General features: G+C 40.6%; 1 protein-coding gene across 1 annotated transcript in view; it reads left to right on the top strand.

Annotated features, from left to right (window-relative positions):
- Positions 1–1,125: 1,125 nt before the first annotated feature.
- Positions 1,126–27,620, top strand: part of LOC126283178 (28S ribosomal protein S31, mitochondrial) — a 61,391-nt gene continuing 34,896 nt past the window's right edge. Inside the window, exon 1 of the mRNA XM_049982251.1 lies at positions 1,126–1,298. The gene's annotated coding sequence lies outside the window, so the exon portion shown is untranslated. The remainder of the gene's footprint in view (positions 1,299–27,620) is intronic.

The raw sequence follows: 27,620 nt of genomic DNA, 5'->3' as shown, positions 1-27,620 counted from the left end.
AGTTCACGTAATAGAAAAATGGCCTCCACATGTGTTAACCTCAATTGCGCTCTAGTAGGCCAGAAAGACGGAATTTTTGTGTTGTAGTTTTGTTGCTGTTGTTTGAACCTGTGCTGAGACTCAGGCCAGTTGTCTGCAGCTTAGTGTTGCTGACTGTGGGTCCTAGACTCCATCTTCACAGCCATTGTTATGTTGAGATCCATTGTGGTGGGTAGTCAAAACTTTTTTGCATTTAATCACTACACACAGACTACTAATACAAAGAAAACAGTAGAAACACAACACCATAGCAGTTACCAAATAATATAAGAACATGACATATTGTCCAATACAAAGACAGACCTCGTTTTTATATCACAGCTAACTTGTGACTCTATACTTGCAGTTGCTTCATATCGATTGTCAATTTAGTTGGCAACAATGGAATCCATCACACATTATGTAGAGAACTACCAAAACAACTACAGAGAACGTCTGCAAGAATTGGGCTAAAAGAGGGTCCCTTAATCTACACTACACTACCATTCCTAAAGATGTAGGATTGCTAGGTCCGCCGGTGAAAAGGTGACAAGACAGCTTCTTGACTAGGGATAGTCCATAACAGGCTAAGAGGTCAGACACTTGGAAGAAGTAGAAGAAAACATGTAGATTACTGTACAGGGCCGAAACCAATTATGATCATGATAATATACTACAATGCTGAGATATGTCGTGAATATTGTACCAACAGATGTTGCTAGATCGCGGGGCGACCGAGCTCTCCAGCAGAGTCCAAGATTTACGGAACAGTGGGAAACTGTTCGGAGACGTGTTCAAACGAAGTACTGCAATTGTTCTGAAGTAAACGATCTGAATTTTAAAATGTGGCGTTGGTAGCAAGAATAACTATTGACACGGTTCAGTGCATGTGGAAACTCAGTTCATGACTTTGTGAAGTCAGTTCTCTTGTGCATCAGAATGCCATTTGTATCAAAGCAACCAAATTATTTTATAAACAAGACTTAAGTTTTGAAATTTAAACATATCGTTAAAGATTAGATAAATAAACTACATCGGTAGGGGATAATCCTAAACATGTATTTAGTCGTTAGAGAGGGAACACTCTACTAGTATCTCTTTGGTAACAGACTTATCTTTCAGGTGATCATCTTTGTAGAGAGTTCCTCAGCTGGTTTTTGTTTACAATACATTAAACAATATACGTTTTAACCCTTGTAAGGCTAAGTAGGAAAGTGACCATCAATTTTAATTGTGCTGCAGTTTATTACTCGAATATGGCGCAAATGTGACCGACTAAAGTAAGTGCCAGTCTGTTGTCATTAGAAAGTTTTCCAACAGATCTCATTTTTTTTAATCCGTGCAGACATTCTCCGTGCCGGGAAGGAGACTGTGATACCTAGAGCATCTGTGTTAGTTAATCTTTTGTTTCTAGTTCTCTGGAAAGGAGAAAAATCACGAACCCGGAAAATAATTCTTATTCTTCGAATTTTATTTTCACGGAGTGCCAAATTTTACATACCCGCGGAATAAGCACGACTTGTGTTATAAAATAAGGAGATATTAAAGAAATCCTCATTTTTTTCCACTACTGCCTTACTACGACAAAAGCAATACCTATCCTGAGTGTAAACTCCAATGTTAATCAAAGTAATAATGCAAGTGCCATTAACACACACTGAGTTTGATGTCGTGTCAACTCCTATTGCATTTCCCTGCTCACACAGTGGGCTGTACTTTCATACCTTTGACCCAAATCAGTGTTGGTACCAACATACTTTTGTAGCCGAAGGTGAGTGCTGTGTTTTCCGGGCGTGCGCTAGCAACGAGATTGGCGATTGTTGTTCTGAGTTCGCAGTGCAGCTACTTTTTTGTGGAACGTTCAGTGATCTGAGCTTGTAGCATAGTAAAGTTGCTGTCTGTCTGCAGTTGTGAGCTAACTGTTGAAACGCACACAGATGGGTACATTTCAGATATTCTATTGGCAGTTTGCGCTAGTGCATTTAGATCGCCGGTGCACAATGTTCACATCAGGAAGTAGGCGTGATAGCCAAATGCTTCGCAGAATGTAATTGGTTACTGCATTGCTTGCCAGCGCATATAATCGGCACAGCAGCTGCGATGGCGTGCGATTGCCCAACTATTTGGTACGAAGTAGTTTTTCCAGCCTTTTCGCCTCGGACTACGAAAATCTAGTGATTGGGGCCTCTTAATCGCCGAATATCAGTCCATGCTCGGGGGTGACGATAGAATATCCTGCACCTCCAGTGCCATATCCTCGCTACGTGCTGCCACAACATAACTATATTTTGTATTGTCTATGGTGACTTGTGCTAGGATAAATTGGCTTTTCAACTGCACAAACCATAGCATAGAATTTTGCTGCCAGAATGGCGGTGGTTTTACTGTGACACAGTTTATCATTGCACCAGCAGGTGCATCTGCTAGTGGTGCAGGAACTTGATCTACCATTGTAGTAGTACTGCGGGATCAGTAGGCTATAGATGCACAGCACGGCTGCCCTGGAGTGCAGAAGATGCGTGAAGCGATTGAGTGATCAGTGCCGTTGATGCAACTGTACTTTTTGCAACGTGGTATGGTACGGAGCGCAAACGTGTCCAATTGAGCGCCGGTGACTGTCGAACATCATGCCGGGGTCACCAACTGTTGCGGGTTAGCAAAGCTCTTTTTATTACTTTAGGAATAACCTGTCGCCTAACACAAAATGACATTCACGTGAAAGGGCGAACAAACAACAGAATAAATAATATAGCTGGAAAACAAATAATAAACATAGATCATAGGCTGTGTCAAGAGATGTTGTTGCATGGAATCTTTCACTTGTGTGTAGCATTAAATCTTATAGATATACACTGTACTCTAACTTGCGTACACTTCAGGTGCTTCACAATCTCAATAGCTTCTCTTATTTCCAATAGCTCCATTCACAGTTGCTTGAATAGAACACAGGTCTCCTGGCTGTAATGGTGTACTTATAGGCTGGGAGATATTTGACTATTGGTAATATGTTGTGCTTGTATGTTTCAGTTTAATCAGTACAGGCAGAACTGCCTTGATATCGAGCCTCGTACACATCCAGAGTGTAGAATGTACCAATGATATCCCAACTGCTTTGTACCAGATTATTAATCCTGCACGCCTGCCTCCAATAGCAGGTGGTACATTTGTAGATACCATGAAGCAAATGGCATTAAATTTGGCACTGTTCTATTTTTGTTGTTGGCTGAGATATGTGGGCGAGGCATTTGTTATTTAGCTTCAGAAGGGCATGCTTCTGCACTCTGAAAATAAAGAGTAACTCCAATATTGAAATGAAATTTGCTATTTGATGTAAATACAAAAATATACTACGAGAAGAAAGTCATGTTGCTTGTGTTGTGTATATAAACGTCGTCAGGGGATCAAATACTCAAGTTGGCCTGAGGTATAAACCAATGCTTCAAAGAAGCTGCAGGACTGAGATTTACTCTGGTCCGCATAGAATGCTGTAGTCTAGATCCTTTATCGCTCTGGGTTTGTATGGGCCTTGGGAAAAAAAAAAAAAAAAAAAAAAAAAAAAAAAAAAAAAAAAAAAAAAAAAAAAAGTGCAGTGTCCTCTATGCTGATAAAACTGGGAAATCTATAAGCTCACCTATAAATAGCACAATGATGTGATGCACAACCAGAGTAGAATAACAAATCAGAAATAGGTAAGATGAGGACTGTGAGCAAATTGTAAAGTTTCACAGGCATTTGTTCTTGCCAAACAATCAATAAATTGAGGTATTAAAGCAATTGTGCTCCATGAAGAGACAGGACTGTTATTAGCTATTAATGTCCATTCTGCTTGTGATCCCAGTCCAGCAGGCTGTCTGTATCTGTTCATCTAGCAGTAGATCCATACAATGTGGGTGTAATGATATAAATAAATGACTACAATCCTATTACTCTCTTGAATCAGTTAATTTATTCAGGAGAAGAGTGCCACAATTTTATTTTAAAGTATGGCACAGTGCTACAACCAAAGAGGATGTATTGAAGTTGACACTGGCCACAGATACCCCCATCCTTATACTCTTCCATCATCTGTATGATATCAAGAACATATTTGTATGATATGAGAATTCTCTTAAGCATGCCTCAATGTCCAGTTGTTCGTACCTTTGAGAAGGAACCATTGTACATTCTACATATGCAACCTCTCTAAATGTTTGTACTGCATATTTCCGTGCCAACATGATTATGACATGTATGCTGTCCAGTCACATTCATGTTCCCTCCTTTCAAAAGCCTGAATAACTACCTTTTGTAGTGCAGACTGCTGCAAGATGTGCTGGAAGAGAGTCTGTGAGGTTCTGGATGTTACCCACTAGTATGTGGAGCTCTGCTGATTCCAGTGCCATGGCCAGCTGCAATAGGTTTCTCGGTTGAAGGTCCATGGGTTGAACAGCCCAATTGAGGTTGTCCTATGGATCCTTGATTGGGTTGAATCCAGGGAGCTTGGTGGCGAGAATACGATAAACTCATTTAGTGCTCTTCAAACCATGCATGTACACTGCATGCTGTGTTACACATTGCATTGTCTTGCTGGTAGATGCCATATTTTATGCCGAGAGGGAAAAGCAAACTGCTTTTAGGGATGTAAATGGTTCCCAAAGATAGATGCATACTTGTGTTGCTCCATTGTGCCTTCCAGAATGATGAGATTACCCAGGGAATGCCCTCCCTCCTGGAACCTTCCAGCAATTGTTGCAGAGTGTTTGCTTTCAGACATTTTATGCCATTGGTGCCAATGGCTATCTGTCTGATGGAGCATAAAACATGGTTCATCTGAAAAGGCTACCTGTCGCCATTCAGTGGATGTCCAGTTGCAGTACTGCCTTGCAAATTCAAGCCTTCGTCACCAATGAACAGCATTCAGTATTGGTGCAGGAAGCAGGCACCTGCTGCATAGGCCCATATGCAGCAATGTTCACTGAGCAGTCGCTGAGGAGACACTGTTGGTGGCCCCTTATTTCATCTCAACAGTCAGCTGCTCAACAGTTGCACATCATTTCTCCCATATACAATTCATCAGCCATTGTTCTCCCATGTCACCTGTGGCCCATGTTCCACCAGACCTACCTCAACACATGGTTTGGTTAACAGGATTTTGCCACCCAGAGTGTACTTTAATATTTAGGCACACAAACAGTTTACAAACGGAGGAAATGCCTCCACCCTTAGCTTGAAAACTAATGATTGTGCCCTTTTGGATGTCATATAAATCACTCCGTTATTGCATTATGATGATGATTGCACTGTTTTCCTCCCTCAACATGCTTTGTATACCCTCCACTGCCATTTCCCATCTGTGCGTGGTTATTGTACATTGATGTGGTCACATTATTGTGACTAGATCATGTATAATAGAAGGGAGGACCATCTGTGTAAAGTTTTGTGTTGTGGACTTTAACATTTTTATTGACACTATGCTCTTAGTGAGAATGAATACTCAGTGGTTAATTGATTTTACTATCTAATAAATCATAATTGAACACACTTGTTCACTGCTCTTGATACTGAAGAAACGACATACTAGCACCATCACGTCTGAATTGATTCTGCTTCTTGCACGTGGTGTTCACTGTCCATTTGACATTAAATTAGATGCCTCAGGGGGCACACCACTCTTTGGTGAGCTCGTGTACCTCTCCGAACAATGAAGGAGAAGACATTTGCTTTTGTTTGATTTCTTGGAGCTCTTGCAGTTAGTAGATGAAGAATCAAATGTTTGTTGGCTGGAGGGATGTAAAAAGTCTTCACAGGAGTATTCCTTGTGTCCTTTCCAGCCTGGCGGTTGTGTAGAAGGTGTTTTGCTGTCAGAGGTGCAAATCGGGGGGGGGGGAGGGGGGGGGGGTGCTTGTTGCACAGCTGGAGAAGGAGGAGGCCATGATGCTACCAATACACTGGGTGATTTTACAACTGCAGTGCTGAATTTGAGGTCGCAAGTCTGCATGGCTGTGCCCTTCGGGGAGTGAGATGCAGCAAGAACTGTATTTTAAGTGAAATACGAGGCTTTTGACTAGCCAACAACTTGCAAGCAACAGCGTAAGGCACTTTTTCCTTCACCCGGATCTCCAGGCCTGCCCGCTCATTCATGGGATGAGGCTGTACGGTCACCGTTGCAATTGAAACAGTGGGGAGGAGGAGGCTGGCAGTCACTCTCATGAGCATCACAACTACAAGCAACACATATGGCCGGGTTTTGACAGGACAATCACTTTATCTCTTTGTACCATCTACATTCCTCTGTCACTCGGTGTCACTAGTGCAGACTTCCTTCATCTTCTTGGGCAACTCCCTCATCTCTTTTCAGTGCTCAGTGACTTCAATTTGTACCATCCCCTTGGGGCTCTTCCAGAACCTGTCCAAGAGGTGCTCTTGTGGCTGACCTTCTCAATCAATTCAACCTCATCTGACTTAACAGTGGAGCACCCATGTTACTTTCATATTCCATGCACTCTTATTCACTTTTGGATCACTCGTTCTGCACTACCCAGCTTGCCCATCATCTAGAGTGGTCCATTTTCTCTGACTCGTAGTCGAGTGATCATTTCCTGTGTGCTGTCTGTTTGCTGATTCCTACCCCACCTACATGTGTAAACCCAACTGGCAGCTATCTATGCTCAACTGGAGGCTTTACTCCTCCCTGGTGACCTTTGACGAACAACATTTCCCCAGTAGTGATGTCCAGATAGAATACCTTATTTACACTAGGCAGCACAATTGTCTGACCAAGGGAGAAATCCAAACTTACCTCTCTGATCAAGGTGTCACTGCAGTCCATTGGGTCATGGAAAGGGTTGCTGCATCCTCAGTGCCGACATGCACTCTTTTTCTCATGTTTGCTATCTAGTGCTTTCAACAAAGATCAAAGCAGACTATGAATTTATCAGGGTCCGACTGTACATTCTGAACATAATGCACTGCTTCCAGTGTCAATTGTACAACAACACTCAAATGTCCTGTCGAAACAAGGCCATATATGTTACTTGGAGTTGGGATGCTCATGAGGGTGATTGCCCACCTCCTCCTCCCCACTGTATAAATTGCACTGATGACCATGCAGCCTCATCCCAAGAATGTCCTGTGTATCTTGAGAAGCAGGAAGTCCAGGAAATCCAGGTGACGGAAAAAGTGTGTTACCTTATTGCTCACAGGTTGCTGACTAGTTGAAAGTCCTGCATTTTACCATCTGGCACTTACAGTACTGTTGTTGCTACACCTCGCTCCATGAAGGACACGGCCATGCAGACTTGCAACCTCAAATTTAGCACTGCATTTAAAAAATTACCCAATGTCATGGTAGCATCCTCATCTCCTTCTCCTTTAGCTGTGCAACAAGTCCCCAAATTTTCACCTCTGGCAGTGAAATCACCTTCTACACAATCGGCAGGCCGGAAAGAATACTCCTGCAAAAACTTCTTACATCCCTCCAGCCATCAAACATCTGATTCTTCATCTACCAACTGCAAAGGCTCCAATACATCAAAAAAAGGCAAATGGTCTTCTCCTTCAGTGACTCAGAGATCCTCTTCAATGGTGTCACCTCATGATACACTCACCTGACTGACCTCTGTTTTGCCTGTGTGCTCTGCCAACCATTTTTCTGTCCTGGAATCTGCAGGCTGACCCAGCAAGAATGCCAATGCCCCTGTAGATCCCAAGGAGCTGGATCATCCAGCCTCTTCACCCTGTAGCAATTGGCAGCTGCTGCAGTGACAACCCTTCAGTTTTTTCCTCCTCCTCTTTCCCCATCATGACTCTCCTCCATTGGAATGTTCATGACATTAGATCCAACAAGGAGGAATTACAGCTGCTCTTCGAGTTGCAGCATCCATTTGTTTTCGGGCTCCAGGAAACAAAATTGTGCCCTCACGACTGCTTTGACCTGTAGCATTTCTTTCCAGTCAGCTTTGACCTTCCCTCCGAGGACAGCATTCCATTTCATGGGGGCATCATGCTGCTTATCCGGGATGACATTTGTAGTCCAAACCATTTCACTGAACACCTGGCTGCAAGCTGTTGCAGTCTGCATTTTCCTTCCTCACTTCACCTTTTCCCTTGTACCATCCCAATCGTTCTGTCATTTGGTGTCACTAGGGCAGACTTCCTCCACTTTATTGGGCAACTCTGTCACCCCTTTTCGCTGCTCGGTGACTTTAATGTGCACGATCCACTTTGGGGATCATCCAGAATCGGTCTGAGAGGTGCTCTCTTGGCTGACCTTCTCAATCAACTCAAACTCATCTCCCTTAACACTGGAGCACCAATGTTTCTTTCAGACTCCACACACACTGACTCACATTTTTACCTCTCGTTCTGCACTGCCCTGTTTGCCCATTGTGTCGAGTCGTCAATTCACTGCAACTCATACTCAAGCAACCATTTCCCTTGTGCTGTCCATTTGCTGATTCCTATCCCACCTACGTGTAAACCCAAGTTGTATTATTCACCACCCAGAGCCTTGGAAGAGATCATGAAATTTGAGATCTGAAGCTGTTTTCAGGATATGCATATTTGAGGGTCAGAGTCAACGAGAAGATGGTGGGCTGTGTTTCCATCAAGAACATACAAACAACCACTACGATTGGACCAATGAGTCAAATTGGTCAGGCTTGCACATATAAGAGCAATCAATTATTGACAAAATTATTTAACTGGATAGATAAAAAATCTACTCACCAAGCAGCAGCAGAACACACACACAAGACAGGTTTAATTCCTTCTTCAGGCTGAAGATTGAAGGGAAAGAAAGAGGGGTGAAGGAAAAGGCCTGGATAGGTCTAGGAAAAAGGGTAGATTTCGGGAAAGTCATCCAGAACTGTGGGTCAGGGACTTACCGTACAGGATGAGAAGGAAAGACTGATTGGTGGGGACTGCATTGGACGAGATTTGAGTACCTGAGAGCTTAAAAGGAAGAAGACTGGGTAGTACACAGACAGAGAGTACTGCTTAAACATCTTTTTTGGGGTCATCAGTCTACTGACTGGTTTGATGCGGCCCGCCACGAATTCTTCCCCTGTGCTAACCTCTTCATCTCAGAGTAGCACTTGCAACCTACGTCCTCAATTATTTGCTTGACGTATTCCAATCTCTGTCTTCCTCTACAGTTTTTGCCCTCTACAGCTCCCTCTAGTACCATGAAAGTCATTCCCTCATGTCTTAGCAGATGTCCTATCATCCTGTCCCTTCTCCTTATCGGTGTTTTCCACATATTCCTTTCCTCTCCGATTCTGCGTAGAACCTCCTCATTCCTTACCTAATCAGTCCACCTAATTTTCAACATTCGTCTATAGCACCACAGCTCAAATGCTTCGATTCTCTTCTGCTCCGTTGTTCCCACAATCCATGTTTCACTACCATAAAATGCTGTACTCCAGATGTACATCCTCAAGAAATTTCTTCCTCAAATTAAGGCCGGTATTTGATATTAGTAGACTTCTCTTGGCCAGAAATGCCTTTTTTGCCATAGCGAGTCTGCTTTTGATGTCCTCCTTGCTCCGACCGTCATTGGTTATTTTACTGCCTAGGTAGCAGAATTCCTTAACTTCATTGACTTCGTGACCATCAATCCTGATGTTAAGTTTCTCGCTGTTCTCATTTCTACTACTTCTCATTACCTTCGTCTTTCTCCGATTTACTCTCAGTCCATATACTGTACTCATTAGACTGTTCACTCCCTTCAGCAGATCAGATAATTCTTCTTCACTTTCACTCATGATAGCAATGTCATCGGCGAACCGCATCATTGATATCCTGCCTCCTTGAATTTAATCACACTCCTTAACCTTTCTTTTATGTCCACCATTGCTTCCTCGATGTACAGATTGAAGAGTAGGGGTGAAAGGCTACAGCCTTGTCTTACACCCTTCTTAATACGAGCACTTCGTTCTTGATCGTCCACTCTTATTATTCCCTCTTGGTTGTTGTACATATTGTATATGACCCGTCTCTCCCTATAGCTTACCCCTACTTTTTTCAGAATCTCGAACAGCTTGCACCATTTTATACTGTCGAACGCTTTTTCCAGGTTGACAAATCCTATGAACGTGTCTTGATTTTTCTTCAGCCTTGCTTCCATTATTAGCCATAACGTCAGAATTGCTTCTCTCGTGCCTTTACTTTTCCTAAAGCCAAACTGATCGTCACCTAGCGCATTCTCAATTTTCTTTTCCATTCTTCTGTATATTATTCTTGTAAGCAGCTTCGATGCATGAGCTGTTAAGCTGATTGTGCGATAATTCTCGCACTTGTTAGCTCTTGCCATCTTCGGGATTGTGTGGATGATGCTTTTCCGAAAGTCAGATTGGATATCGCCAGACTCATATATTCTACACACCAACGTGAATAGTCGTTTTGTTGCCACTTCCCGTAGTGATTTTTGAAATTCTGATGGAATATTATCTATCCCTTCTGCCTTATTTGACTGTAAGTCCGTAAAGCTCTTTTAAATTCCGATTCTAATACTGGATCCCTTATCTCTTCTAAATCGACCCCTGTTTCTTCTTCTATCACATCAGACAAATCTTCACCCTCATAGAGGCTTTCAATGTATTCTTTCCACCTATCTGCTCTCTCCTCTGCATTTAATAGTGGTATTCCCGTTGCACTCTTAATGTTACCACCGTTGCTTTTAATGTCACCAAAGGTTGTTTTGACTTTCCTGTATGCTGAGTCTGTCCTTCCGACAATCATATCTTTTTCAATGTCTTCACATTTTTGCTGCAGCCATTTCATCTTAGCTTCCCTGCACTTCCTATTTATTTCATTCCTCAGCGACTTGTATTTCTGTATTCCTGATTTTCCTGGAACATGTTTGTACTTCCTCCTTTCATCAATCAACTGAAGTATTTCTTCTGTTACCCATGGTTTCTTCGCAGCTACCTTCTTTGTACCTATGTTTTCCTTCCCAACTTCTGTGATGGCTTATACATCACACATGAGTTAATAAGAGTTAAAAGGTAAGTGCATTGTAGATAACAGAGGTGGGAGGGGGACGGTGAAAAATAGGTGGGAAAGACAATGAAGGATGTAGAAAACTAAGCAAAGAGTAGTTACAGTGAAGAAATGCTGAGACAGAAGAAATTAACATAAATTAAGGCCAAGTGGATGGTGAGAACTAAGAACATGTTGTAGTGCTAGTTCTCATTGCGGAGTTCTGAGAAACTGGTGTCTGGGGGAAGAATCCAGATGGCACATGTGGTGAAACAGGCGCAGAGGTCACAAATGTCATGTTATAGAGCATGCTTTGCAGCAGGATACTGCGAGTTGCCAGTTACATCCTCTGCCTATTCCCATTCATCCTAACCTACGAACAAACAACAGTACTTACATTTTGACAGTTGCTGTCCTTTCCATGTCAACCGTTCCCTCCTATACAGCCTTGTCATCTGAGGTAAACATATTTGTTCGGATGCAGACTCTTCACAGCAGTACACCACCATTCTCACCTCAGCCTTCACTGCATGTAACTGCTCCATCAGCCTGGTTTTAAAAAAAATAAAAAATAAAAACAGGTTTCCCGGGCTATCACATCCGGTCCTAGTTCTGCTGATCCCTCCAAAAAAACAGCTTCGGAGGACACCATTGGTGACTCAGTATTACCCTGGTCTCAAATGTGTTAATCAGCTACTTCAACAGGGGCATGACTTCCAAAAAACATACCCTGAAATGAGATCCATCCTGTCTGAAATTTTGCTCACCACACCTAGAATAGCTTTCTGCCATGCTCCCAATCTGTGCAATATTCATGTTAGACCCTATGCTCCTTCTGCACCAATCTCCCTACCCTATGATTCTTACCCCTGTGACTGTCCCTGCTGCAAGACTTGCCCTACGCACTCTCCTACCACCATCTATAACAGCCCTGTAACTGCCAAAACATATTCTATCAAAGGGAGAGCTACATGTCATATACCAGCTGTTACTTAAACACTGTTCGACCTTCCACATTGGCATGACTACTACCAAATTATCAATTAGGATGAATGGGCATAGGCTGGGGGTGTATACTGGCAACTTACAGTATCCTGTTGCAGAGCACCCTCTACAGCATGACATTTGTGACTTTGGCACCTTTTCCACCACACGCACCATCTGGATTCTTCCTCCAGGCACCAGTTTCTCAGAGCTCTGCAGGTGGGAACTAGTGCTACAACATGTCCTTGGTTCTTTGCCACCCACCTGGCCTCAATTTAAATTAATTTCTTCCGTCTCAGCATTGCTTCATTTTAAGTACTCTTTGCTTCACTCCGTTTTAGTTTTCTACATCTTTCATTGTCTTTCCCACCTATTTTTCACTGCCCCCTCCTGCCTCTATTACATATAATGCACTTAGCTTTTCACTCTTATTAACTCATGCATGACGTTTAAGCTAGTAATCTCTCTCTCTGTATTACCCTGTCTTCCGTCTTTAAGCTCTCAGGTTTTGAAATCTCTTCTGATGCAGTCCCCAACAATCAGTCTTTTCTTTTCATCTCATACAGTAAGTCTTCCCTGACCCGAGGTTCTGGGTGACTTTCCTGAAATCTACCTCTTTTCCTAGACTTCTCCAGTCCTTTTCCTTCACCCGTCTTCCACCCTTCTGCCGGAAGAATGAGCCACTGACACAAAAGTTTGCCAATTACAACCATCTTTTATGTGTGTGTTCTGCCGCCACTTGGTGAGTAGATTTTTTTATCTATCCAATTAAATAAATATAAGGTCTCAGTGTACTTTCTTATTTGTGCAATCTGTGATGCCTACTGGAGGTCGTCATTGGTGTTTGAGTGCAAGCAAGATGTGGTGCATTTGTGGGTTGATGCACAAATGAGCACTCTGTGTTAGCTGTTGCTGGAACTCTGAGTTATATCGATAGTGGGCTGGTCTGACATACGAAGCTGATTGTGAGGCACCAGGAGCTGAGTGGCTCTGACTACCATCATTAGCATCATGTTTCTCGGATGTGTTTGGCTTTTATTGGTTTCCAGTCTTTGTGTCACAGTGTAGTATGGTTGCAAGTGTTGTAGTCCACCGGTGGTTTGTGGGTAATAATGTTCTCCATCTTGCAGTGCAAAACTTCAGCCTGCAGTCTGTAATTTATTGTGTGTGTCGCCCTCATTAGTAATCAAACAAATTTGGATTTGAGAGGATGACTTGCTTATCTATGTTGCTCGTAATGCACCGTCAGGCATAAGATTAGTGTCCACAACTCCCTTAGATTATGCCAAAACTGGGAAGGTGTACTGCTACTTAATTTTTATGCATATGTCACGTGCACAATTTGCTGCTCCAGTGATTTGTGCAACTGCTGCACTAGAGCCTCCTGTACTGTTTCAAAATTGCAGGTTGTTGAGGGTAACTGGTGACAGTATCCAGTATCACACAGAAAACCTGCATTTTTCACCTTATTGCTTATAATGTTTTTGGTAAACAGAACAGTTACTGCTTTAGGAAACCAAGTCTGCAGGTGTTCAGGTTGAAATAATGGCAGTTTAGGTAATGCATGCCATGGGATATGAATATCACTGAAACTGGTCCATACGACACCAAATAGTAGGATGTAGTAATGTCATCATATGTAATCCCATTGATCGAATGTGGTAGATAAATCACAATTCTTCTTAGGTGGCCTGGCCTGCTGGGTTCTGCAAGGGGGAAAGAATGGGTTTGTCTTCTCTGGTAGTGGTAGAGAAGCACAATGGTAAGGGAATATTATGTTTTTAGGATGCTGCACTTTCACACAAACATCTGATTTAGGTCCAGGAACACTTGTTTTTAATGGTATATTGCGATCTCCGTCCATAGTGAAATCAGTAAGGTCTGAGGGAGGCACCACATTACGTTATTGCAAATGATCAACATTGACTTCATAAATCAACTGCTCTGTATCATTCGTCACATTTTGTTGTTCACTAAAAACAATATTTGGCCGGGGAAAAGGTCCCAGTGACTTTTGTGTAGGATTACTGGACATTGTTTGATGGGAATGCAGCATTGCACATAATGAAGTGCTTGTCACTCCATGTACTCCACATAGGTGAGCAGGTGCAATAACACTAGCATAGTGTTAGAACAAAATTGATCCACTTTATTTGCATAAAATGAAAGACACCAAAATAGAAGTACATGAAAGTCGGCTACCATCAACAGGCTTGTCAAAGAGCTACTAAGATAAAGACATTAAACACATGTTCTTTGGTCTCAATTCCAGTCCTTGTGGGTAATTGTCCCCACATATGCAATTCATATAATTGTGCAGTACAACATTTATTTTACACATGAGGCTTTTTATGTGGACTTATAGTCTGTGTGTAATACACAGCTCTTGTTAGTTAGTTAGTTAGTTAGTTATATTACTTGTTCCATGGATCATGAACACGATTCTTTCGTAATGATGTGGAACGTGTCAAAGTACAAAAGATTCATTTATCCCAAATAATCTTTGTTAGTCTTATATACGGTACAATTGTTAATACTTACTGTATTTCTTTAGCCTATGTCTAAAAATTCATCTATGGAGTAGAAGGAGTTGTCATTCAGGAATTCCCTTAACTTACTTTTGAATGCCAATTGGTTGTCTGTCAGACTTTTGATATTGTTTGGCAAGTGACCAAAAATCTTTGTGGCAGTATAATTCACCCCCTTTTGTGCCAATGTCAAATTCAATGAACGATAGTGAAGGTCACCCTGTCTCCTAGTATTGTAGCTGTGGACTGTGCTATTAATTCTGAAGTGATCTGGGTTACTAACAACAAATTTCATTAGGCTGTATATATATATATATTGTGAAGCTACTGGCAATATCCCTAATTCTTTAAATAATTGTCTACAAGATGATCTTGGATGAGCCCCAGATATTATTCTGATAACACGTTTTTGTGCAATAAATACGTTCTTTCTTAGTGATGAATTGCCCCAAAAGATGATTCCGTAAGAAAGCAACGAATGAAAATATGCATGGTAAGCTAACTTACTGGTGTGCTTGTCTCCAAAATTTGCAATGACACTAATAGCATAGGTAGGTGAGCTCAATCATTTCAGTAGATTGTCAATGTGTGTCTTCCAGTTTAAGTTCTGATCAATACAGACACCCAGAAATTTTGAACAATCTGCTTTAGCTAAAGATTTTCCCCCACACTCTATATTTATTTTCGGTGTTATGCCTTTCCCTGTACTGAACTGTATGTACAGTGTTTTTTCAAAGTTCAATGAAAGTCCATTTGCGGAAAACCACCTAATAACTCTTTGAAAAACATTATTTGCATTTTCCTCAGCTGATTCTTGCTTTTTATGCTTGATTACAATACTTGTGTCATCTGCAAAGAGAACCAAGTTTGCATCTTCATGAATATAATTAGGCAAGTCATTAACATATATTAAAAACAATAAAGGCCCCAAGACAGAACCCTGTGGTACCCCATTCTTGATACTGTTGATGTTGTTAGGGTTACTTGGCTATAACTTTGTAACCAAGGTTATATACGTTGTTATTCGGAAATGCGTCTATGATGACACTCATCCCCGTCAAATTTCTGATTTTCCCTTACCCAGCTGAACTGGTTTCATTTCATGTTTTGTAACACTGATGTTCATTTAATAATAGTTTTAGGTAAATTGCAATTCTTATAATTGTTCTTTAATTATGGAAATGACGTTTTATATATGCATTTTATTTTCATCGCTGCATGTAATATACATTTAATATTCCTGTTATTAGAATTATTCTGACATTGTAAGCAATGTTACATGTATTATAATTTAGATATGCTGCTGTGATAACTTTCACTCTATTCTTCTCACAATGTATTCACATTCCTATCTTAGGTTTATTTTGCTCTGATGATGTAACCAATGTTACATATAGTATATTTTGGAAATGTAACATCTAATCATCACCATTCCTTACACTTATGAACTATGTATAATGCATTACGTAACTATACATGTGTGTGTGTACCAGGTCACAAGTTTTTTCAAACCTAGTGCTGGACTGGGGCAGGTTACAGAGGATTTAGGTTCACTATGTAGAGGCTTTACTAAGGAAGATACCGTGGTTATTGTGGGTGGGCCGGGCAACAGTATTGACGGAGATCCGGGGTACAGCATAGAGTGTGACCTGGTAAATATTGCATCGGCATCGAGTCAAACCAGTGTTGGGTTTGTGTCGGTTCTGGAGCGCCACGACCGGCCTCATTTGAGCTCTCCTGTCAGGAGAGTTAATTTGGAGTTGGAACGGCTACTTGGATCTGATGCAGGGTCACACATTGGTGTGGTTCCTGTTGATTCACTCTGTAGGTGGGACTATACTAGACATGGCCTACACCTCAACAAGAAGGGGAAGGGTGAACTGGCTGGGCTGATAGCAGGAAATTTAAAGGGGGGAGGAACTACATCTCATGGTGGTAACTCTTTATTAGTGTAAGATCAGTGTCCGGTGGGAAACTCAGCCAGGCAAGTACTAAAGATGTTAAAAAAGTTCAAGATACTCACAAAAGTAAAATGAAAAATGTTAGTATATTTCATCAAAATATTGGGGGATTGAAGAATAAAATTGATGAGCTTCTGCATTGTTTAGAAGATATAGAAACTGAGAATGTAATAGATGTACTATGCCTGTCTGAGCAGCACATTGTCACTGATATGCAAAAGGTTAGCATCGATGGGTACAAATTAGCTGCACATGTAAGTAGAGATAATATGATGAGAGGAGGAGTTGCCATATATGTCAAAATCTTGCAAAGCGCAAAACATTTAGAAACTAAAAAATTTTGTGTAGAGCAACATATGGAAGCATGTGCCGCTGAACTAAAACTAAATGATGGCACTTTCATAATTGTAACAGTGTATAGGTCCTCCTCAGGGAATTTCCAGATATTTCTAGAAAACTTGGATGCTGTGTTGTGCTATCTGTCAGACAGGAGGAAGCAAATTATCATTTGTGGGGATTTCAATGTTGATTCCCTGAAAGAGTGTAATAGGAAGAATGACCTTGTAGTATTACTCAATTCTTTCAATTTGAGCTCCGTCATTGATTTTCCTACTCGGATAACAAAGAACAGCAGGACATTGATAGATAACTTTTTTATAGACCAAGATAAGTTTAAGGACATAAATGCTTATCCTGTTGAGAATGGTCTTTCAGATCATGGTGCACAGCTAGTTACAGTACATGGCATAGCTCCATGCAGTATATCAAATCAGAATTTCAAAGCAGTACGTTCAATTAACAATATAAGTACTGCAAACTTTAGGGAAAGCCTAAAGGAGGTAGACTGGGATGAAGTGTATATGGAACCCGATGCAAACTTGAAATATAACTTATTTCACGATACATTTTTAAGGGTATTTGAAAATTGTTTTCCCAAGAACATAGTGAAACATAATTCCAAGAAAACATATAAAAAACCTTGGCTAACTAAAGGAATAAGAATACCTTGCAACCGTAAAAGAGAACTGTATCTAACAGCAAGAGGGAGTACTGACCCCGAAATTGTTCAATATTATAAAAACTATTGTGCGGTACTAAAAAAAGTTATTAAAAAGTCCAGAAGCATGTGTATCATGTCTGAGATGAGTAACTCTGATAATAAAATTAAAGCAATTTGGAATATTATTGAAAGGGAAACAGGGCAACCAAGAGCACAGGAAGACTTTAGTGCCAAAAAACTGAATGACAAGGGTACTAACAAACAATCTGAAATTGGAAATATTTTCAATACCCATTTTTTAAATGTTGTGGAGCAAATAGGCTCTAGATCTTCACTAGAAGAGGCAAGGCTTCTAATAGAAGAGGCCACACCTGTGCAGTTTGAAACAACTGTATTTCCACGAACCTCTCCCTCTGAAATTAGTAAAATAATAAACTCACTGAAAAGTAAAAGCTCTTACGGAACTGATGGCATTTCCAGCAAGATACTTAAAGCTTGTTCCCCACAGATAAGTAGGATTCTCAGCCACGTATGTAATAGCTCTTTGGAGCAGGGTGTTTTCCCCGATAGACTGAAATATGCCATTGTAAAACCATTGCATAAAAAGGGGGATACGTCAGATGTCAACAACTATTGCCCAATCACTCTTCTGACAGCACTATCAAAAATTTTTGAGAAAGTAATGTATTCAAGAGTACCCTCCCATATTTGTAAAAATAAAGTACTAACAAAATGTCAGTTTGGTTTTCAGAAAGGCTTTTCAACAGAAAATGCTATATATGCTTTCACTGATCAAATATTAAATGCTCTGAATAACCGGACATCACCCATTGGTATTTTTTGTGATCTATCAAAGGCCTTTGACTGTGTAAATCATGGAATTCTTTTAGATAAGCTAAATCATTATGGTTTCGGGGGGGGGGGGGGGGGGGCAGTGCACAAATGGTTTAATTCATACTTAACTGGAAGAATGCAGAAAGTTGAAATAAGTGGTTCATGTAATGTTAATACAACAGCTGATTCCTCAAACGGGGGGGGGGGGGGGGGGCGGCTATCAAGTACGGAGTCCCACAGGGTTCGGTCTTAGTTCCTTTACTGTTCTTGATATACACTAATGACTTACCATTCCATATTGATGAAGATGCAAAGTTAGTTCTTTTTGCTGATGATACAAGTATAGTAATAACATCCAAAAACCAAGAACTAAGTGATGTAATTGTAAATGATGTTTTTCACAAAATTATTAAGTGGTTCTCAGCAAACGGGCTCTCTTTAAATTTTGATAAAACACAGTATATACAGTTCCGTACAGTAAATGGCACAACTCCAGTAATAAATATAGACTTTGAACAGAAGTCTGTAGCTAAGGTAGAATTTTCAAAATTTTTAGGTGAGTCCATTGATGAGAGGTTAAACTGGAAGCAACACATTGATGGTCTGCTGAAACGTCTGAGTTCGGCTACGTATGCTATTAGGGTTATTGCAAATTTTGGTGATAAGAATCTCAGTAAATTAGCTTACTATGCCTACTTTCATTCACTGCTTTCGTATGGTATCATATTCTGGGGTAATTCATCATTGAGTAGATAAGTATTCATTGCTCAAAAACGTGTAATCAGAATAATTGCTGGAGCCCACCCACGGTCATCCTGCAGACATCTATTTAAGGATCTAGGGATCCTCACAATAACCTCACAGTATATATATTCACTTATGAAATTTGTTGTTAATAATCCAGCCCAGTTCAAGAATAATAGCAGTGTGCATAGCTATAACACCAGGAGAAAGGATGATCTTCACTATGCAGGGTTAAATCTGACTTTGGCACAGAAGGGGGTAAATTATGCTGCCACAAAAGTCTTTGGTCACCTACCAAACAGCATCAAAAGCCTGACAGATAGTCAACCAACATTTAAAAATAAATTAAAAGAATTTCTAGATGACAACCCCTTCTACTCATTGGCTGAATTTTTAGATATAAATTAAGGGAGGGGAAAAAAAACTTAAGCATTAGTGTCATGCAATATTCTGTGTAATGTAATATCTTGTACAGACATCTTTCTTTAACCTGACACGTTCCACATCATTGCGAAGTGTCGTATTCATGATCTATGGAACAAGTATTAATCTAATCTAATCTAGTATTCTTGGTTGTATATTTCTTATATGTCAGACCAGCTGATAAGACTTCAGTTTGCATATGGATGTGTTGAAAGAATAAGCTGAGATTCATTTGTGGAGTAATGCTGTTTTTCTGTGGTTGGATGTCAAATAGTTGATTAGTGTAACTGGACAGATAAAAGAATCTACTTATCAAGCGGTGGCCGGAAAACCTACATATAAAAAAAGGTTTCACACATGCAAGCTTTCAGATCCAACGGCAGATTCTTTCCATAGAAGGGTTGAAGGCTAAGGAAGAACAGCGAAGGAAAAGGAGTGGAGAGGTTTAGGAAAATGGGTAGAGTTCGGAAAAGTCACCCAGACCCCTTGGTGAAGGGAGACTTACCAGATGAGATGGGAAGGAAAGACTGATTGTTCAGCCACTGTCTCCAAAAGCTTGCGTATATAAAAGCTTTTTTTATATGTTTGTTCTCCTGCCGCTGTGTGGTGAATAGATTTTTTATCTATCCAGTTACATTATATTGTCAAAATTGATTATTTTGTTTTAAATATTTGCTTAAAGTTCATGATTCCCCGGCATGTATTATAAACTTTCTGTACAAGTTTGTTATGGGTCATGTAATGCTGATTTATGATTCCACATGTGGACTGATAAAGTGAGTTAACACTGATCATGATTTACACTGATCACCCACAATGTTATGAGCACCAACATATTGTCAGTATACACCCATCCACGCAGTAGCAACGCCATCTGGTGAGGAACGACTGCTAGTCAGACATACTCGTGATGCGTGTAATATCAGTAAGTGTGGTGTCTATGTGTAGAATGGAAAAGACATACAATCTATCTGAGTCTGACCAAGGGCAGAGTGTGATGGCCCAGACACTTGGCACAAGCATTTTGGAAACTGCACAACTTGGGTGTTTGAGGAGTGCTGTAGTGAGTGTCTTCAACATGTGGCGAAACCAGTGTGAAACCACATCCTGATGTCATGGGAATGGGCGACCACCCCTCATTACAGATGTTGCACGTTGTAAGCTGGGCAGACTGGTGAAACAAGTCAGACAGCGAACTTCGGTGGAACTGATACCAGACTTTAATGTTGGGCAGAGTACGAGTGTGTCTGAACACAGTCAATGTTAACTCCATAACATTGGCAACTATGAATGAAATGAGCACATGACCATCGGCACTGAATATTGGCACTGTGGCTGAGTGTCGCATGGTCCGATGAATCCTGATACTCCTTCACCATGCTGATGGGAAGGCACTAATTCGCTACCTTCCAGGGGAACAACTCCTTGATACCTGTACTGCAGGATGGAGATAAACTGGCAGCAGCTCTGTTACGCGCTGGGGAACATTCATGTGGGCATCCATGGGTCCAGTGCAGCTCGTGCAATCCACCATGAAGGCCAAGTAGTATCTCACACTGGTTGCAGTGGTTGTACATCCCTTCAAGACAACCATGTTTTCCAACGACAGTGGCATTTTTCAGCAAGATAATGTGCCATGTCACGAGACCAGGAGTTTGTTGGAATGATATGAGGATCACAGTGGCATGTTGCAGTTGATGTGTTGGTCCCCCAACTCACCAGATCTGAACCTGATTGAATGCATCTGGGATGTTATTGAATGTGGCATCAGAGCACGTCACCCACCTCCCCGGAATTTACAGGAACTAGGTGATTTGTGTGTATCAACTCCCTCCAGTGTCCTACTGAGACCTTATTGCTTCCATACCACAAGCGTCACTGCTGTTATCCATGCCAAAGACAAACATACTGGCTATTAGGTAGGTGGTCATATGTTCTGGCTGATCAGTGTATATGTCACATATGTTGCAGAATGTTACATAGAAACAATCTATGTAAGTACTAGAATGTACCCTGTGTCAAATTCATGATCTCCAGTTTTGTATTTTTTTGTATTTTTTATTTTTGAATTTGTTATACATATTACATGTTGTATTTGTTCTAGTCTTTCTGTGTTTGATATGTTTTGTAGGTTGCTTGACAACCATTATGTCGTCAAAATTGACCAATAGCTAATAAATTGACAATTGTTCTGCCCATAATGAACAACGTTTTCTTTTGAAAAATATTGAGGCTGTGGACCTATCTACAAACAAGATTACCAGCTAAGACAACTAATTGCTGTGACACAATTTGACAAAAAACTGTACTGGTTGATGGGAGATACCCTACGGCATCAGGACATAGTCAGTTTGGTTGTGAAGGGAACTGGTGGGGGGGGGGGAGGTCACAGTTTGACTACAGTAAGCAGATTCAAGTGGGTATTTGTAGATTGCAGTAGTGATGCAGAGGTGAAGAAACGTGCACAGGGTAGACAAGTGAGGAAAGCTGCATCAGACCAGTCTCAGGATGAAAATAACAACAACATTCTTTTCCATGCATTCATTTCAACAAGTACCTGAAGCACTGTAAAATTCCATCTTGTACCTATTTTATTTATTTATTCATTCATCCAGGGACCAACAAGTGCCTGTGTAGCACTGGAAGATTATACCATAGACTTATTTTGTTTATTTAGGCGTCCAGGGATCACCTCACAATGATAACTGGGTTTGTCACCATAATACATCGAAAACAGTGACTTAGAATATACATACACATAGAAGAACATCATTACCGTGTAGGGGCATTGTAACAACTACAAATGAAAAGGTCATGCACAGAATTTGGGGGGGGGGGGGGGGGGGGGTTGGTATTTGAACTGGGAACATGGGGTAAAAAGCTTTCGGTTTAGTCTACACAAACAGCCATATTGAAGCAAAAAATATATATAAAAAAACTTACAACTGTTCAGAATGAAACCTATGTAAAAATTAATTTGCAATTGTAAATGTAAAATGATTGATTCCACATCATTACGATCCATCACACCAAATGATCAATGGAACATGCAACAGTAAATAAAATGTTATGTTACAGTATATTAAGCAAGGTTTGAATGACAAACCGGACCTGGCATTCAGGCACATTCTGCGAATCAAGCAATTCCTCTTGCAAAAGATTTTAATTGGGCTGAAATAAATCTCAACTAATGGCATCATTGGTATGTGCATTGTTCAGATTTTACATGCAAAAAGAGACTTCTTGACTGGTGCTAGACAGTTAGTTCAAATTTGGTCCACCAATGTACTGGACCGTGAACCATGGACCTTACCATTGGTGGGGAGGCTTGCATGCCTCAGCGATACAGATGGCCGTACCTTAGGTGCAACCACAACGGAGGGGTATATGTTGAGAGGCCAGACAAACATGTGGTTCCTGAAGAGGGGGAGCAGCCTTTTCAGTAGTCGCAGGGGCAACATTCTGGATGATTGACTGATCTGGCCTTGTAACATTAATCAAAACGGCCTTGCTGTGCTGGTACTGCAAACGGCTGAAAGCAAGGGGAAGCTACAGCCATAATTTTTCCCGAGGACATGCAGCTTTACTTTATGATTAAATGATGATGGCATCCTCTTGGCTAAAATGTTCCAGAGGTAAAATAGTCCCCCATTCGGATCTCCGGGCGGGGACTACTTAAGAGGACGTCATTATCAGGAGAAAGAAAACTGGCGTTCTACGGATCGGAGCGTGGAATGTCAGATCCCTTAATCAGGCAGGTAGGTTAGAAAATTTAAAAAGAGAAATGGATAGGTTAAAGTTAAATATAGTGGGAATTAGTGAAGTTCGGTGGCAGGAGGAACAAGACTTTTGGTCAGATGAATACAGGGTTATAAATACAAAATCAAATAGGGGTAATGCAGGAGTAGGTTTAATAATGAATTTAAAAAATAGGAGTGCGGGTAAGCCACTACAAACAGCATAGTGAACGAATTATTGTGGCCAAGATAGACACAAAGCCCATGCCTACTACAGTAGTATAAGTTTATATGCCAACTAGTTCTGCAGATGATGAAGAAATTGATGAAATGTATGATGAGATAAAAGAAATTATTCAGGTAGTGAAGGGAGATGAAAATTTAATAGTCATGGGTGACTGGAATTCGTCAGTAGGAAAAGGGAGATAAGGAAACATAGTAGGTGAATATGGATTGGGGGAAAGAAATGAAATAGGAAGCCGTCTGGTAGAATTTTGCACAGAGCATAACTTAATCATAGCTAACTCTTGATTCAAGAATCATAAAAGAAGGTTGTATACATGGAAGAAGCCTGGAGATACTAAAAGGTATCAGATAGATTATATAATGGTAAGACAGAGATTTAGGAACCAGGTTTTAAATTGTAAGACATTTCCAGGGACAGATGTGGACTCTGACTACAATCTATTGGTTATGAACAGTAGATTAAAACTGAAGAAACTACAAAAAGGAGCTAATTTAAGGAGATGGGACCTCGATAAACTGACTAAACCAGATGTTGTAGAGAGTTTCAGGGAGAGCATAAGGGAACAATTCACAGGAAGGGGGGAAAGAAATACAGGGATGAAGTAGTGAAGGCAGCAGACAATCAAGTAGGTAAAAAGATGAGGGCTAATAGAAATCCTTGGGTAACAGAAGAAATATTGAATTTAATTGATGAAAGGAGAAAATATAAAAATGCAGTAAATTAAGCAGGCAAAAAGGAATACAAATGTCTCAAAAATGACATCGACAGGAAGTGCAAAATGGCTTAGCAGGGATGGCTAGAGGACAAATGTAAGGATATAGAGACTTATCTCACTAGGGGTAAGATAGATACAGCCTACAGGAAAATTAAAGAGGCCTTTGGAGAAAAGAGAACCACTTATATGAATATCAAGAGCTCAGATGGAAACCCAGTTCTAAGCAAAGAAGGGAAGCCAGAAAGGTGGAAGGAGTATATAGAGGGTTTATACAAGGGTGATGTACTTCAGGACAATATTATGGAAATGGAAGAGGATGTAGATGAAGACAAAATGAGAGATAAGATACTGCGTGAAGAGTTTGAGAGAGCGCTGAAAGACCTAAGTCGAAACAAGGCTCCGGGAGTAGACAACATTCCCTTATCATTTAGCTACAAAATAGCAGGTCAGCAACTGGAAGCAGTTAATTCCATAAATTATCTGGGAGTACGCATTAGGAGTGATTTAAAATGGAATGATCATATAAAGTTGATCGTCGGTAAAGCAGATGCCAGACTGAGATTCATTGGAAGAATCCTAAGGAAATGCAATCCGACAACAAAGGAAGTAGGTTACAGTACGCTTGTTCGCCCAATGCTTGAATACTGCTCAGCAGTGTGGGATCCGCACCAGGTAGGGTTGATGGAAGAGATAGAGAAGATCCAACGGAGAGCAGCGCGCTTCGTTACAGGATCATTTAGTAATTGCGAAAGCGTTACGGAGATGATAGATAAACTCCAGTGGAAGACTCTGCAGGAGAGACGCTCAGTAGCTCGGTACGGGCTTTTGTTGAAGTTTCGAGAACATACCTTCACCGAAGAGTCAAGCAGTATATTGCTCCCTCCTACGTATATCTCACGAAGAGACCATGAGGATAAAATCAGAGAGATTAGAGCCCACACAGAAGCATACCGACAATCCTTCTTTCCACGTACAATACGAGACTGGAATAGAAGGGAGAACCGATAGAGGTACTCAGGGTACCCTCCGCCACACACCGTCAGGTGGCTTGCGGAGTACGGATGTAGATGTAGATGTAGATGTAGAACTACTGATGGCCTTGGGAGAGCCGATCATGACAAAACTCGATCATCTGGTGAGCAAGGTGTATGAGACAGGCGAAATACCCTCAGACTTCAAGAAGAATATAATAATTCCAATCCCAAAGAAAGCAGGTGTTGACACATGTGAAAATTACCAAACTATCAGTTTAATAAGTCACAGCTGCAAAATACTAACGCGAATTCTTTACAGACGAATGGAAAAACTGGAGAGGCGGACCTCAGGGAGGATCAGTTTGGATTCCATAGAAATGTTGGAACACGTAAGGCAATACTAACCTTACGACTTATCTTAGAAGAAAGATTAAGAAATGGCAAACCTACGATTCTAGCATTTGAAGACTAAGAGAAAGCTTTTGACAATGTTAACTGGAATACTCTCTTTCAAATTCTGAAGGTGGCAGGGGTAAAATACAGGGAGTGGGAGGCTATTCGCAATTTGTACAGAAACCATATGGCAGTTATAAGAGTCGAGGGACATGAAAGGGGAGCAGTGGGTGGGAAGGGAGTGAAAAAGGGCTGTAGCCTATCCCTGATTTTATTCAATTTGTATATTGACAAAGCAGTAAAGGAAACAAAAGAAAAATTCGGAGTAGGTATTAAAATTCATGGAGAAGAAATAAAAACTTTGAGATTCGCTGATGACATTGTAATTCTGTCAGAGACAGCAAAGGACTTGGAAGAGCAGATGAACGAAATGGACAGTGTCTTGAAAGGAGGATATAAGATGAACATCAACAAAAGCAAAACGAGGATAATGGAATGTAGTCAAATTAAATCGGGTGATGTTGAGGGAATTAGATTAGGAAATGAGACACTTGAAGTAGTAAAGGAGTTTTGCTATTTAGGGACTAAAATAACTGATGATGGTCGAAGTAGAGAGAATATAAAATGTAGACTGGCAATGGCAAGGAAAGCGTTTCTGAAGACGAGAAATTTGTTAACATCAAGTATAGATTTAAGTGTCAGGAAGTCGTTTCTGAAAGTATGTGTATGGAGTGTAGCCATGTATGGAAGTGAAACATGGATGATAAATAGTTTGGACAAGAAGAGAATAGAAGCTTTCAAAATGTGGTGCTACAGAAGAATGCTGAAGATGAGATGGGTAGATCACACAACTAATGAGGAGGTATTGAATAGAATTGGGGAGAAGAGGAGTTTGTGGCACAACTTGACAAAAAGAAGGGACCGGTTGGTAGGACATGTTTTTAGGCATCAAGGGATCACAAATTTAGCAATGGAGGGCAACGTGGAGGGTAAAAATCGTAGAGGGAGACCAGGAGATGAATACACTAAGCAGATTCAGAAGGATGTAGGTTGCAGTAAGTACTGGGAGATGAAGAAGCTTGCACAGGATAGAGTGGCATGGAGAGCTGCATCAAACCAGTCTTAGGACTGAAAACCACAACAACAACAACAATGTACTGGACGTTGGTCTAAGAATAGTTTTAACCATTTGAAATATCTTGCTTCGTTTGTATTTTATGTGCAAAGAATATGTTTTTTCTTGGAGGTTATTGAATTTTGCCACCTGTGTACCTTAAACTTGTATGAAGCTGTTCAAACTTTGCACAAAGATAGCAAATTTTATTTATCCAATAATCTTTATCTGTTGTCAAGATATGGTAGTTTAAAGTCCAGCTAAATGTAACACAAAATTTGTTGTTACTTGACTTGAATGCACGGAAACAGTTTAAAGTGAATCGAATGAGTTAAAAATGCATTCTTATGATAAAATTGGAGACTTGCTCCAGCTTCATTAAAAACACCTCTTTTTGTATGTTTTCTTTACTTCTGTGTTTCAAAATTCTCCAAATTGGTTCAAATTTTTTAAGAACATAGACAAATACATATAATTAATGGTCATCCTGTTGTTTTGCAAAAACTTTACCTGTTGCCACGATACAAGCAACATGGTTTAAAACACAATAAAAGAAAACCTATAGCAGATCCGTCATCTCCCAAGTCAACTAAATCTACATTGGTTGCCAAGCTATGGCAGTCTATTGGGTGAAAATAATGGTAGTGTGAAAGTTGGGAACCAGAATGAAAAATGCTTCTATTGTAGCACAAAAAAAGATTAACATTTTGTGGACATAGTTAGGGATGGAAAAGAAGGGAACCAGCTTTTCAACATATCTGGCAGCTTCAAAGACTTTTAAATCAAAACATCTTGATATTTCACACATTTTACAAGTTAATCCTGGATGTAAGAACAAGTATACACAAATTTATGTGCAGCTAGAGAATGAAACACATCTATAATTGGAAGTATCCAAGAGTGGGTGTGCATCCATAATAGGAAGTAATTCAGAGTGGGGATGCATGCATCCTAAACTTTACTAACTCATTGTTTCAAATTGCATAACA

The sequence above is a fragment of the Schistocerca gregaria genome, chromosome 1, assembly GCF_023897955.1.
Source record: "Schistocerca gregaria isolate iqSchGreg1 chromosome 1, iqSchGreg1.2, whole genome shotgun sequence".
NCBI lineage: Eukaryota > Metazoa > Arthropoda > Insecta > Orthoptera > Acrididae > Schistocerca > Schistocerca gregaria.
The sequence above is the reverse complement of the archived record's forward strand: the minus strand, read 5'-3'. Positions and strand labels throughout refer to the sequence as shown.